Here is a 15,272-nt window from a genome sequence, read left to right on the forward strand (position 1 = left end):
GACCAGTAAGCCTGATCTTTTTTATGATTTTGAGTCCTGTTCCACATTCTTCTCCCACTCTATCCAGGATCTCCTACACTGATCCCTTTCCAAGTGATTGACAGTTGTAGCCAGGCACCACCTAGTTCTTCTGGTCTCAGCATCAGGTAAACTGAGGTTTGCATGGCCCACTAGTCCTTGGACTAATTCTTTCCATGTGTCTTTGATTTTCTTCATTCTTCTTTGCTCTGGATGAGGAGAGACCCACCACTACATCTACATAGCTGCTTGCAAGCTTTTAAGACTCCAGTCACTATTCACCAAAGTAGGATGTAGAACAATGTTTTGTGTAGTGTGTTATGCCAATTAAGCTTGATGTTCCCCATGACTATGGTCCCAAAACCACCAGTCTAACAACTTGTTTCCTCAAGGTGGTTGGCTGTGGCTAAGAAGTTATTGTAACTTTGCCCCCTGTCACCTCTATTATATATGGACATTTTTATAGCACATACAAATAAGTATGTAGAAATATCATCTGTCAGACTTATATATGGTCATGGGTACATTCCCTCTTGCCTAGACATACCTGATCATTCAGCCTCTCTAGTATGCATCCAGGGAGCTGTGGTGGCATAGTGCCTAAGGCATTTGACAGTTAACCAGTTCAAACCCACCAGCCACTCCTCGGAAGGAAGGTTGGGCAATCTACTTCCATTCTGATACTGCCTCAAAAACCCAAGGAGGGGTCGTTATGAGTCAGATCCAACTCGACAGCAGTGTGTTGCGTTTTGTTTGCATTACCTATGTATCCACCCATAGATTAATGTTCGTTATTACTGATAATGCAGGGTTGTGTATATAAAAGTGTTTATCTTTGTTGTCTGTACCTCTTTTGCACCTCTCTGTGTTTTCCTTTTCCTTAGCGTTATTGTGTTGGTCACTCACTTTGGAATATTGCCTTTTCCTTCACCTTGCTATGTACTCTTTATACTGGTTTCCTGCAGTGGTTGCCACAGCTTCCCTATCTTCACAACATCCTTTTCTTTACGATTGTTACTTATGTACAGAATATCTAGGGTCAATGTTCTCCCATCTACGCTTGCCAGTAAAAGAGCCACAAGTCACATGTGCCTATTTCAATTCAATTTAAGGTGAAAAAAATTATTTACCAGGCATACAAGCCACATTTCAGGTCCTCGATAGCCATGTGCAGCTCTTAGTTACCACATTGGGCAGTGCAAGAACATTTTCATCTTGAGAGAAAGTTCTACTGGACAGGACTGACTTACATGAACACAAGCGCAACAGTGCAGAGTTGAAAGAGCATGACTCTGTCAGCAGACTGACATAGCTTGAGACCTGCTCTGCCACTTACTAGCAGACAAGACTTCAAGTTCACTGAGGGTAGGAATGCTGTCCATCTTGTTCTTGGGTCATTCTATAGTCAACACTGAAAGACCCCTGGTGGTGCAATGGAAGCACTTGGCTGCTATCTGAAAGGCTGGCAGCGCAAATCCACCCAGTGACTGTGCAGGAGAAATATGTAGTGAACTGCTCCTTTAAAGATTATCGCCTGGGAAACCCGATGGGACAGTTCTACTCTATCACATGAGGTCACAATGAATTGGAATTGACTCAAAGACACCTACAACAACAATAATAATATAGCAGATGCACTATCAATATTTGTTTTATAATGAGTGAGTATTATGCATAAAGATCTGGCACATAGTAGGTACTCAATTAATGATAGTCTCAATTTGATGGATGTATCTGAAGGAGAAGGTAGACCCAGCATCCTTCTTTTCCCAATGTAGGTTAGGTAATTGATTACGAGGTTGTCTATAGCCTATTCTAATAAATGTCTCAAGGGTAAGGTGACTCACTAGACTCAGACATTCATGATATTGCTAAATGCTTGCTGCTATGAGAAATTTGTCAAGGATCCATCTATCACTGAGCATGAGTAGTATTCTAATAGGGTGAGTCAAATTGTCCAATCTCTTTTCTGTGTGATGCGAGCAGGATGCTTGGTGCTCAGCTCTGTCTGTTCAGCAAGACAAGATGGGGATGGGTGTCTCAGAAATGAATAATCATCACCAGTGGCTTGTCACATCTTTCGAATCCTGACTCTATAGAAGATATGCAAGACTGCAGGAGAGAGTAACATGTGCTTAACTAAAATAAGATGCCTGGATCTCCCAGGGTCTGCCTGGGAGACGTGTAGGGTTCCTGGCATTATAGTAGTAGACAGATTCAATTACTCCATCCCTTTGCTATTTGTCTTCTCATTTGGCATATCTCATGTTTTAGGTTGGAATCCCTCATTTGAATTCTTCCAGGGCTACTCAGTGTGTACAGCTATATCCCTGTTTCATTTTATGTATCTGTCACCACATTCATTTTAATTGCCCCATTTCTGCCACATTTTTGGCACCAAGGTTCTTTGTAGCAGGGCCCAAGGAATATTCTTTTTCTTCTGATTAAATCTGCTAGATTTTTTTTCTTGGCCTTTAATGGGTTCTTTTAATTTCCTCTTGTTTAAGATTTTCCTTGCCATTATTAGTCCTCTAGTTACTATGATGCATGTGTATTTTTAATTACTTGCAAATGAAAGTACAAGAGGAAAAAATAGATCATTTAGTAAAACAATAGTAGCTTTCTAGAAACAAAATGTCAATCTTAGAATTAGTTCTAAAATTTAGCAAGAAAATTTCCATTTGAATTTGATTTTTTTATGCAACTATGGAAAATAGAACTTTAGGAGGTTGGTGGTGGATAAGAATTCGAGAGGTAAGAAATTGGTTTAATTTTTCCTTTCTTTCATGCCTTTTTGGTACATGTTGTTCTAGCAGATATTAGGGAATCATGTTTTCCTGGTCTTACCTCCCCAAACAAATCACACTGATTTTTTTTTTCTTTACTCTATAGCATCCTCCTTTCTTTTCAGTGAAGCAGTCACATACCATGTTCTAAACATCCTGATGTATATTTTCTTCAAAGAGACATATGTCCTATCTCAGTTAAATTTTCACATCTTGAGACAATATACTGCATGTGACTAATCACAGCTAATATAAGTAGTGTGAATGACATTTAGAGATTATTTTTAGGCAGTATTCCCTCCAGGCATACTTAATGGGAAGTCATCAGCTTTATCTACATGCAAAAGATACCTGAAACTGTGAAGGGGCCATCAAGCAGAAACAGAGCAGTGAGGATTCCTGAGGTCATCATTGTTTGGGAACCCCTTGCTGATCATAGTATATCATATTATCATGCATTACCATGTGTTTGGAGTTTGGCCAACCCCTTAAGAGATACATAGATTTGCTGGCTTTAGAATCTGACATAGATAGACCCTGTAGGAACTTGAATCATCTCCATCATCCCATTTCTTTTTTCATGCCTTTTTCTTGTCCCTTTACCTTATATGGTCAATGTTTATGGTTAAATTCTTGCAAATAACTTTAGTTTTCTGCCTCTCTTTTTGCTGTCATACTTACCCAGCAAAACTCCAACGTTGGATGACTCCAGCCATTGTCCTTTTACACTCAAGGTGGTCAACAGGATTGGAGAAAAAGACACAACCATATCATATGGTTTCATTCTAAATTTGTGATCATGAGCCTGGAAACGGGCAGTCAACAGTGTTTTGCAATATTTCTCTAAAAATTAGTTTGCTCCTTTCCATGAGGCCTAGTTGATGCCTTCTCCTCTGTGGTTGAAAGGAGTTCTGGTGGCACAGTGTTAACACATTGGGCTACTATCCAATACAGGCAGTCTGATTCTATGAAGATTTACAGCCTTGGAAATCGTATGGTGCAATTCTCTTCTGTCCTTTAGGGTGGTTATGAATCAGAATCAACTCGATGGCAATGGGTTTGGGTTCTCTATGCTTCAATCTCTACCATCCTCTTTTCTGTTTCCCATTCTAGCTGGTGACCTTATCTCATACTTCGGATAGGAATGCCGTCACTGTCTCATCTCCACATTTATACTCCTACTTGCACCTGAACCCACTGTCTCCTTATTTCTTTCTGTTTCTCTCTCTACTAGAAGCCTGTCTCTTAAATATCCTCTGAATTTTACCCACCCTTGACCTCTTAAAGAATTCTTACTTTAGTTTGCCCTTTTCTGTCCTGCATAAATTTCTCCTTCTCTATAGAGTCATTTCTACCAGCATTCCAACACACTCTAGAGTCTTCTGTCTTTAAATCAGTCCATCTGGACCCCACTTCTCCTCCTCTTTAGACCAGAGCACCTGTCCACACCCCTTGCATGGCCAAATTTCTCAAAAGATCTGTCTACACAGGCTGTCTGCACTAGCTCACAATCTGGTCTCAAATAAGCTATTCAAATCTGGCTTCTATCAGACTACACCAGTAAAACCGCTCTTGTCAAGATCACCAAAGATGTCAGTGTTGCTGAAACAAAATAATACTTTTGTGTCTCTTTTCCTCACCTCTCAGAATCATTTGACACTATTAACTAATCACACATTCCAAAGACATAAGTTGCCCCCGATAATATAAGCTCCAAGAGAACTGGGATATGTCTGTATGTGTTCAGCTCTTGCCATTCTCCTGAGATCCAGGCCTATATGGATTCTAGTGAGTTTTTATAATCTGAGGTCTCAAACATGTCTCACATTCAAAATGAAGCTCTTAACTCTCCCTCGAGTTCTACAGCTTTTCGAGTCTTCTCCATTTATATAAATGGTATTATGAATACCTAATATATCAGAGAGTATTTCACTGCTATTCATAAGGTTGTCACTGGCCAGTTCTTTGACAGTGACACAGAGTCACTGTACCAAAAAGAATTGGTTGATGTTCATCCATTTTAGGAAGTGGCATATGATCAAGAACAAATGGTATTAAAGGAAGACATCAAAGCTGCACTGAAGGAACTGGCAAAGAACAAGGCTCCAGGAATTGACAGAATACCCACTGAGACGTTTCAACAAATGAATGCCCTGCTGGAGGCACTCATTCAGCTTTGCCAAGACATTTGGAAGGCAGCTACCTAGCCAAGTGACGGGAAGAGACCCATATTTGTATCCATTCCAAAGAAAGGTGATCCCACAGAATGTGAAAAGTATTGAACATCATTAATATCACATGCAAGTAAAATCTTGCTGAAGATAATTCAAAACTGGTTGTAGCAGTATATTGACAGAAAACTTTCAGAAACACAAGTTGGATTCAGAAGAGGATAATGGAATGAGGGATATCATTGCTGATGTCACATAGATCTTGACTGAAAGCAAAGAATACCTGAAAGATGTTTACTTGTCTTTTATTGACTATGCAAAAGCATTCAATTGTGTGTATCATAACAAATTATGGATAACATTGAGAAGAATAGGATTTCCAGAATACTTAATTGTACTCATGAGGAACCCATACACAGATCAGGAGGCTGTTGTTTGAACAGAACAAGGAGATACTGCATGGATTAAAATCAGTAAGGGAGTGCATCAGGGTTGTATCCTTTCATCATACTTATTCAATCTGTATGCTGAGCAAATGGCCCGAGAAGCTGAACTATATGAAGAAGAACATGGCATCAGGATTGAAGGAAGACTCATAAACAACCCGCAATATGCAGATGGCACAGCTTTGCTTTCTGAAAATAAGGATGACTTGAAGCACTTACTGATGAAGATTAAAGACTACAGTCTCCAGTATGGATTACTTCTCAATATAAAGAAAATAAAAATCCTCACAAATGGACCAATTATATAGCATCATGATGAATGGAGAAAAGATTGAAGTGTCAAAGGTTTCATATTACTTGGTTCCACAATCAACACCAATGGAAGCAGCAGTCAAGACATTAGATGACGTATTACACTGGGTAAATCCACTGCAATAGACCTCTTTAAAGTGCCGAAGAGCAAAGATGTCTCTTTGAAGACTAAGGTGAGCCTAACCCACATCATGGTGTTTTCAATCATCTCATATGTATGTAAGAACTGGATGATGAATAAGAAAGACCAAAGAAGAGTTGATTCTTCTGAGTTGTGGTGTTATCAAAGAATACTGAAAGTACCATGGACTGCTAAAAGAAGTAACAAATCTTTCCTGGAAGAAGTGCGGCCAGAATGCTCCTGGAAGTGAGAATGGCTAGACTTCGTCTGATCTACTTTGGTCATGTTCTCAGATGGGGCCATTCCCTGGAGATCATGCTTGGTAGTGTGGAGGGTCAATGAAAAAGGAGAAGGCCCTCAACAAGGTGGAATGACACAATGGTTGTAATGATGGCCTCAGGTATAGCAAGGATTATGAAGCTGGCACAGGACAGGGTATTGTTTGTCCTGTTGTACATAGGGTCACTATGAGTCAGAGCCAACTTGACAGCACCTAACAACAATGATGACTTGAGGCACTTATTGATGAAGATTGCAGTCTGAAGTATGGATTACACCTCAATATGAAGAAAACAAAAATCCTCACAACCAGACCTATAAGCAGTGTCATGATAAATGGAGAAAAGATAGAAGTTGTCAAAGACTTCACATTGCTTGGTTCTACAATTGATGCCAATGGAAGCAGCAGTTGGGGCATTAGATGTTGTATAACACTGACCAAGTTGGCTGCCAGGGACCTCTTTTAAGTGCTGAGGAGCAAAGACGTCTCCTTGAAGACTAAGGTGCCCTGACATAAGCCATGATATTTCAATCACCTTGTATGCATGTGAGAGCTGGACAATGAATAAGGAAGACCGAAGAAGAATTGATATTTTTGAGTTGTGGTGCTGGCAAAGAACAGTGAAAGTACTGTGGACTGCTGAAAAACTAAGATCTGTTCTGGAGAAACTGCGGCCAGAATGCTCCTTAGAAGCAAGAATAGCTAGACTTCGTCTCACCTACTTTGGTCATGTTGTCAGAAGGAACAATTCCCTGGAGAAGGATGTCATGCTTGATCAGGTGAAGGGTCAACAAAAGAGGGGAAGACCCTCAACAAGATGGATTGACACAGTGGCTGTGACGATGGGCTCTAGCATAACAAGGATCATGGAGCTGGGGCGAGATCAGGCAGTGTTTTGTTCTACTGTGCATAGGATCTCTATGATGACTTGATGGCACCTAACAACAACAATGATACCTGGTTCTTTGGGAATTCTACTTTCTTTCTGTCTTCCCTATTACTCATTTCATCAGCAAACCCTACCAAATCTCTCTCTAAGGTATATGCTGTATCCACTCACTTATATTCCTCTCTACCAGTAGGAGCTCTGGTAGCATAGTGCCTAAGGCACTTGACTGCTCACCAGAAGGCTGGCGGTTCAAACCCACCAGCCACTCCTCAGAAGGAAGGTTGGGCAATCCTACTTCCGTAGTGATACTGCCTCAGAAACCCAAGGAAGGGTCGCTATGAGTCGGTGCCGACTCGACAGCAAACAACAACAACAACCAGTAGCTTAAGCCAAGCCACACTCTTCTTCCATTTATATCACTCCAAGAGCTTTCTAACTGGTACCCCACCACTGCTTTTCCATCCTTTTCATTCTACCAATGTGATCTTCTTCAAAGATCATTGGATCCTTTTACTCCTCTGCTTAAGACTAGTCAATGGATTCCACTAACGCTTAGAAGAAAATTCAAGTTCCTTTCTGCAGGTTACAAACCCTGTGTGACCGGGCTCCTGGCTTTCTCTTTCCCATCATCAAAAGCCATGCTGCTTGCTCACTGTGCTCAAGCCCTGTTTTGGTTACTTCATGACACTCTAACAGAAATATACCACAAATGAATGGCTGTCACAAACAGAGATTTATTCTCTTACAGTTTAGGAGGCCAGAAGTCTGAGTTCAAAGTGCCCGGCTTTAGGGGCTGGATGAAAGCCCCTCAATCTTGGGCTTCAGCTCTTCTTTTTGCTAGAGTTTCTAGACTAGCCCACTAGAGCTAGAATTGTCTCTTCACTCAGGCAGTTGCTGACTGCTGAGGCTAAGAAGCCCAAGGTTGACAAATAAAACAACACAGTCCCAATATTACCAAACAACATGGCAGTCTGCTACTTCAAATCCAGAGACAGTCCCAGGGTTGGTAGGAAACATGGAGGTTGCTAGGCTATATGCAAGGTCCAAGCATGCCAAAAAGCTTTAGAGACCTTTCTCAAAATGTCTCCTTATATACTGGAAGCAGACCACATCCCTAAGGCAGCTACTCATCTGCTCCAGTTAATTCTACCATGGAGCTAATTACCATTCTTATCATAGGGAATAACTATATCCACCTGTTCAGCCACTCAAAACCAGGCCCAGCCAAGTTGACGTATAAACTTAACTACCACAAACCCCATGCCTTTTATCAACTCATCAAAATTCTTTCCTGCCTCAGAATCTTTTATGTGCTTTTTTTCTCCCATAAATACTGGATCCTTCCCTCTTTCCATGGCTGAAGCCTATTCATCCTTTAGTTTTATCTAAACTCTCACCTCCTGAAAGACCATACCTGGCTGCATTATGAAAAGAAATCCTCTTTGCCCTCTGTTATCCTTTATCATGGCCATTTTTTTTTTTTGTTTGTTTTTGTTTCTTCATAGAACTTACCACAATTTCTTTTTTTTTTTTTAAACTTATTTACTTTGTTGTCGTTAGTTGCCATTGAGTTGACTCCAACTAATGGTAACTCTTCTATAATAGGATGAAACATTGCCCAGTCCTGCACATTTTCATGATTATTGGTCTGCTCAAGTACACATTTGCAGCCACTGTGTATTTTGAATGCCTTACATCCTAGGGGGTTCATCTTCCAACACTCTATCAGAAAATATTCCATTGTGATCCATACAGTTTTCACTGGCTAATTAGTTACTTCTTTATTTTCTGTCTTTTTCTCCAAACTATGAGTTTTGTGAGGACAGGGACCATATTTGACCTGCTTACTTCCATTGTCACAGAAAATGTGCACAATAAATACTTTCAAACTTACTGCCATCGAGTCAAATCCGACTCGTAGTGACCCCTCCTTGGGTTTCTGAGGCAGTATTGCTATGGAAGTAGATTGCCCAGTCTTCCTTCAAAGCAGTGGCTGGTGGGTTTGAACCACCAGCCTTCTGGTTAGCAGTCAAATGACTTAGGCACTACACCACCAGAGCTACTTTTGGTTTGGTTTTGGAAGCAATGTACAATGTTAGGATTTAGAAAAAGTGACATTTTAGTCACATTCACTGATTAATTTCTATTATAAAGTCAAATATCTCTATTTTTTCTGCCTTGCTCTGTACCCCTTCCATAATTTCTAGAATATTAACAAAGAAGTAGAAGAGAAAGATTATATGAAAATGCTGATAGTGTAGTTTCTAATAGACAAAACACATTTTATTATTTTTAACTTCAAACATTTACCTGATCCAGAAATGTTGCCCTGTAATTAATTTTGTTGCCATGTGTTATGGATTCAACAGAATCCCCTAAAAATATGTGTTCTAAATCCTAACCCTTATGCCTATAGTTATAATCCTATTGGGAATGAGTTGTCTTTGTTATGTTAATGAGACAGAATGAGTGTTAGGTGTATATTAAGTTAATCTATTTTGATATATAGAAGAGATTATTAAAACTGGCAAGCAAGCAAGCAGAGATGGGCAAAGAGAGATCCAAGCCACTTGAAGACTGTCCAAGAGTAGAAGCCCAGGAGAGACAAGGACCTTCCTCCAGAGCCAACAGAGACAGAAAGCTTTCCACTAGAGCTGGCACCCTGAATTTAGACTTCTAGCCTCCTAAACTCCAAGAAAATAGATTTGTTTTTTAAAGCCATCCACTTATGATGTTTCTGTAATAGTAGCAGTAGATCACTAAGACACCAAATGATTAATCACCCACGCATAGCATTTATTGATATTCATTCATAATATTAATGTTTATTCATTGGTCATGAGATTCCTTTCAAGATGGCCATGGTTCTAAACTGCTAGGTGCTTTGATTTCCTCATAGCTATTTGGCTGTCTGCGGCTGAATATCGTCTGTTTGCCCTTTTTATTTAAAGAGTATATTGCATGGATGTCTTGGAAGTCTAAGAGGCAAAGTTTACCTTTAGGCATTGAATTTCTTTTACATTCTGATACAAATTTTTTTTTAAAAGAATATTCCTAATTGATCTTTTGAAATAGCAATAGTCCACAGTTGCAATGCTTTATTTGGTAAAGCTCCAGAGAGATGTCATTTGAAACCCTCAGGTACTATCTGTCATAGAGTAGTCATACTTAGAATGTTTACTCCAAATCCTAGATTGAAATAAAGTTATGGCTAGAGCCATTGACTTAAGAATTACCCTGTAATTCTTGCTTCAAAATGTACCAGTTTCTAGATACCCTTATTTTAGGGCAATTGTTCTCTTAACTGAGGGTAATTTTTTCTTCTTCCTCTGAGGAAACAATTGGCAATGTCTTGAGACAGTTTTGGTATCACACTGGGGGCTAGGTGGGAGACGATTGCTACTGGCAGAAGCCAGGGATGATGCAAAACATCCTACAATGCACAAGACAGCCCCTATAACAAGGATTGTTGTTGTTGTTTGCCATCGACTTGGCCCTGCACTGTGCTACCAGAGCTCCCATAACAAGGATTAGCTGACCCAAAATGTTAATGGTTCCAGGGTTGAGAAGCTCTGCTTTAGATCATTATATGCCCAAGGACACTTTCTTTTTGTTCTTTCTTCTTGAGAAGATTAAAAAAATAAATGAGGTATCTTGGTAATTTATCAGTTTGTAATCTGAAGAAAAAAGAAAAAAAGAATTGTATTTTGAACATCTAAATTGCACAAGCAGACCCAGGCTTTCCAATTATTTGTTTTGGAGTTTAAAACATGTTGGGTTTAAAGTCATGCATTAGGAAAAGCCATTCCTTTTAATTATTTTACTGAAAAATATAAAGAAGAACATGAAATCCAGAACACTAGGTATATAAATGATGTAGAAATAAGTTGGTAATTACTTCAGATATTAATAATTTTCTGAACATCCAAAATAATTACAAATCCAAAGACTCTCATACATTAAAGAACCAGTGAGGAAAAAAGCAAAACAAAACATGAATTTTAGAAGTAGTCAAATAGAAACTGTTATTTTCTAATTTTTTCCCATTCATATATAGTTTTAAAGTCTATGGCCAATTTCCTTACGTTTCTAGGTCTCCGCTTCACATTGTATAATTGAGGGGTTTGACCTAGATCATCTCTAAGGTCCCTTCAGCACTGAAGTCCCTGGATTATATGCTATTTCATTGTTCTCAAAATAGCAGAATGGATTTGTATAGGCATTGCCAAGCTGACTTTATTCTTGATTTTTTTCCCCAAAAAACAAAATGTTTTACCCCCTACAGATGAAACTCTCTTGACTGGTTATGTCTTTCTCCTTGATCTCTGCTAGGCTCTGCTGTCTTTAATAGGCCCTTGGAAACAGATGTTTTAATGCACTTTCATTTCAAAACTGGATGCTTTCATCTTTGATCAAATAAAGAATGACATGTAGAGGGGGAAAGCACATTTCCTCAGCTGGTTGACACCGTTGCAGAATGACTTTTAGAATTTTATAGTTCTGTGATTTGAAATGTCAGATGTGTCAGCAGGGCCAGTGTAAAGCCCTTGGACCTATGTTTTGATGGTAACTCAAATATTCCAGTAAACTGGGTGAAATTATACTTTCACAAAACACAGGCCTAAGTGACTTGGTGAGAAGGGAGGGAATGGCTGCCTTCTCGGGCATTAGTCCTTGCAAGTTAGTAGGAGAATGTCTAGAGAACAAATTTAAGTAAATTTTTAAATGCACCCTCATATCTGAAGTCCTTTTTCTTTAGAAGTAGAATGTCCCCTTAAAAGCTTAGCTTGGATAAGTGCTCTGCTATTGACCAGCAATTCCTGCAGGAAGCTGGATACTAAATCCAGCTGTAAATGAAGTAAAATCACAAGTGGAATGGCTTTGTTTGCTTGCAAGAGTGATTTGATTTTTCCTTATCTGTGCAGTGCATCAAATCCAACATTTTATTTATATTTTCAGAATAATTAGCATTTTAGCATGACCTTATAAGGATTCCTGGTGGTGCCGTGGTTAAGCTCTGGGCTGCTAACCGAAAAGTTGGCAGTTTGAATCCACAAGCGGCTCCTTGGGACAAAGACCTGGCAATCTGTCCAGTATGATTTAAAAAATCCACTGCCATTGAGTCAATTCCAACCAACAGTGACCCTTTAGGATGGAGTAGAACTGACCCATAGGGTTTCCAAGGCTGTAAATCTTTATGAAAGCAGATTGCCTCATCTTTATCCAATGGAGTGGCTTGTGGGTTTGCCCAGCCATCTTTTGGTTACCAGCTGAATGCCTTAACCACTGAACTACCAGAGCTCCTTCCAGTAAGATTACAACCTAGAGAGCCCTATGGGCAGTTCTACTTCACCACATGGATGCTTTATGGGTCAAAAATAGACTCTATAGCACCTGACAACAAAGCATGACATCACTTTCTTGAAAAACAGTTATCTTGTGTCCTCTCATTTTAAAGTAATACAAAACGCATGCTAGCTCACATTAAGCTTCTGATCATTCCCGTTTTCTCACAGCAGCTCTTTTGAAAGAGCATCATGGCATTTTCCCACAAGGGAGGTGGCCATCTGCTAGTCCTGGAGACTGCTCTGGGGCTTTCCCTCACCCTGTGGCACTCTGTGAGTAACTCTCCTCCCCACCTCTTCCCCTCCATTCCCACAACCCACCTACATTTTATATGTATCCTTTCCCCTCTGAGATCAACCTCCATATCAAGTGAGACTTCTGGACATGGCAGGAATTCATGTAACCCCCATCACAATGCCCAACCCAAATGCCAAAGTGATGGACTCCTACACTTCATCATGTGGGCGTAAGTAGCTTTATTGCCTATATCACATACATTGTTGACAAATTAACACATTACACTAATTTAATCTAAGTGAATGTGACAAAAGGAGCCCTGGTAGTGCAATGGTTAAGTGCTCAGTTGCTAACCAAAAATTTGGTGGTTCAAATGCACCCAGAGGCTCTTCAAGGGAAAGACTTGGTAATCTGCGCTTGTAAATACTACAGCCAAGAAATTGTTATGAGGCAGTTCTATTATCTGTCACGTGGGGTGCTGTAAGTGGGAATCCATTATAGGGCACCCAGTTATAAGCACAATGTAACAAATCTATTATATGTGTAACTTGGTGCCTCAGGTTCCTTCTGATTGAAGAGGCCAGAGAGCCAGATTACAAAACTGTATGACAGGCAGACACCTTTTAATATTTTCAGCCAAATTCAATTACTTGTCTCCTTAACATTTTAAACTGCAGGCAGTTACGCCATTTTCAGTATCCTTTGATAAAAGGCATTATTTATAGTGAGAGTTGTATGGTTTTAAGGAGCAACAACTTAAATTAGAAAACAAACAAAAATACTTGTGAAGAAATTGTTGCTGTCTTATGTTAATGATACATCTTAAAGTTCAAGGGAGCTTGATTAATGGAAGAAAGTCCTGTTGACAAAGAAAATTTTACTACTAACCTATATGTAAAACATTTTGGAAGGGTTATACTGTAAAAACTGTGATAGAAGCACCACATATCAGTACTGTTCACTCTAAAATAACACTGTTTAAAAATAGTATTTCACTGTATTCTATTGTGCTTAGCTCCTAAAGAGTTAAAGCTTTGCTCTTTCAATTATTGAACACTACTTTCCATCAGCTTCAAAGAAGACAACATCTTCCTTCATTCCCAGACAGTTGTCTATTTGTGTCAATTTGTTCTATTTTAATCTAGGATGAAAAACTGACTGTTGGGGCACAGTCTTGCCAGATCTTTACTGGCAAATAAGAGAAGGAAAGATGTGTCAATTTCCTGGCTATTTCAGACAACACCTTCTTCTTGCTCCTAAATGATTTGGGCAATTTAGAGCAGAGGGGGTTTTTATTTTCCTGTCTGAATTATCCAGATAAGAGCCTCAGCTGTCTGTGCTCTTGGCTATGAAGACCTGGATATTTGGATAGAACATCCACTCACCCGCCCACTACTATCGAGTCGATTCCAACTCATCGCAACCTTATAAAACAAAGTAGAACTTTCCAAGGAAGTAAATCTTTACTGTAGTAGACTACTTCATCTTTCTCCTGTGGAGTGGCTGGTGGGTTTGAACCATCAACTTTTTGGTTAGCAGCCATCGGATCCAACTCATACTGACCCCTCCTTGGATTTCTGAAGAGGTATCACTACGAAAGTAGCTCGCCCAATCTTCCTTCCGAGGAGTGGCTGGTGGGTTTGAACCACCGGCCTTTTGGTTAGCAGTCAAATGCCTTAGGCACTACACCGCTAGAGCTCCTTGATATAGAACATAGATGGCTTGAATCATTTTCAAACAACAAAGAGGAAAGGTAGAATTCAGGATATTTTACTTGAATACTTATGTTTCTTCAAAGCTCTGAGGAGAAAACCAATTTCATTTCTATCAGGAATTTAAGGTCTCGTCTCTCTAATATTCTTTCCTCCTCTAAAGTCCTATAACGAGTTTTACCCAATGGGTCTTCATGGGATTTTTTGGGAGCAGCACTCCCAGTTTCTGAGCACATACGCCTCAACACACCATTGAACACTGAACTGGAGGATGGTGAGAGCTTTTCATTTCCCCTTCATATACATTCTTGTTCTCATTTTTGAACCATTAGGCATGAATCATGAATGTAAAGAATTTGAGACATTCATTTCTTTTAAAGTCAGTGTTGAAAGCAAGAGAAAAGTGCCAGAAGGTGGGAAAATATCCTCTAATTTGTTATAGCTCCTGGAAGAACTGTGGGCTGCTGGAATGATTATGGCACTGTTATCCGATGCCATTTTTCTGCTTTCAAAGTATTTTACACTCTTCTTAGGCAACCGCCATTTCTTACAATGTTACTTAACTCTCTGGGTATCAAATGCATGTGCTAAGATTTCTTTACTTTTAACATATGATAACTGACTATAAATAAGTTTCTTTGCAGGATGTATAATATTTTACAATTATACGCTGGAGTCATCAATACTATATTGTATGTGGAACTGAAGTTAATGTGATACATTATTCCCTTCTATGGAAGGTAGACAATAGTGAGGTTTTGAAGCATTAGAGCTACTTCTGCTTTAAATATTTAGAACAGATGATAAATGAGACTAACTATAATTTATAGATATCTGGTTTTCTTTGCATTGATCAGGTTTTAGGAAACCTCTTAAGTATTAAAATAAACTTTATTACTTGTGCACTTATGCAAGGAAAAGTGTCAAGAAAAAAGTGTATATATATATATATAT

The sequence above is a fragment of the Orycteropus afer genome, unplaced genomic scaffold (assembly GCF_000298275.1).
Source record: "Orycteropus afer afer isolate SDZICR_OR568_19922 unplaced genomic scaffold, OryAfe1.0 scaffold00055, whole genome shotgun sequence".
Lineage (NCBI taxonomy): Eukaryota > Metazoa > Chordata > Mammalia > Tubulidentata > Orycteropodidae > Orycteropus > Orycteropus afer.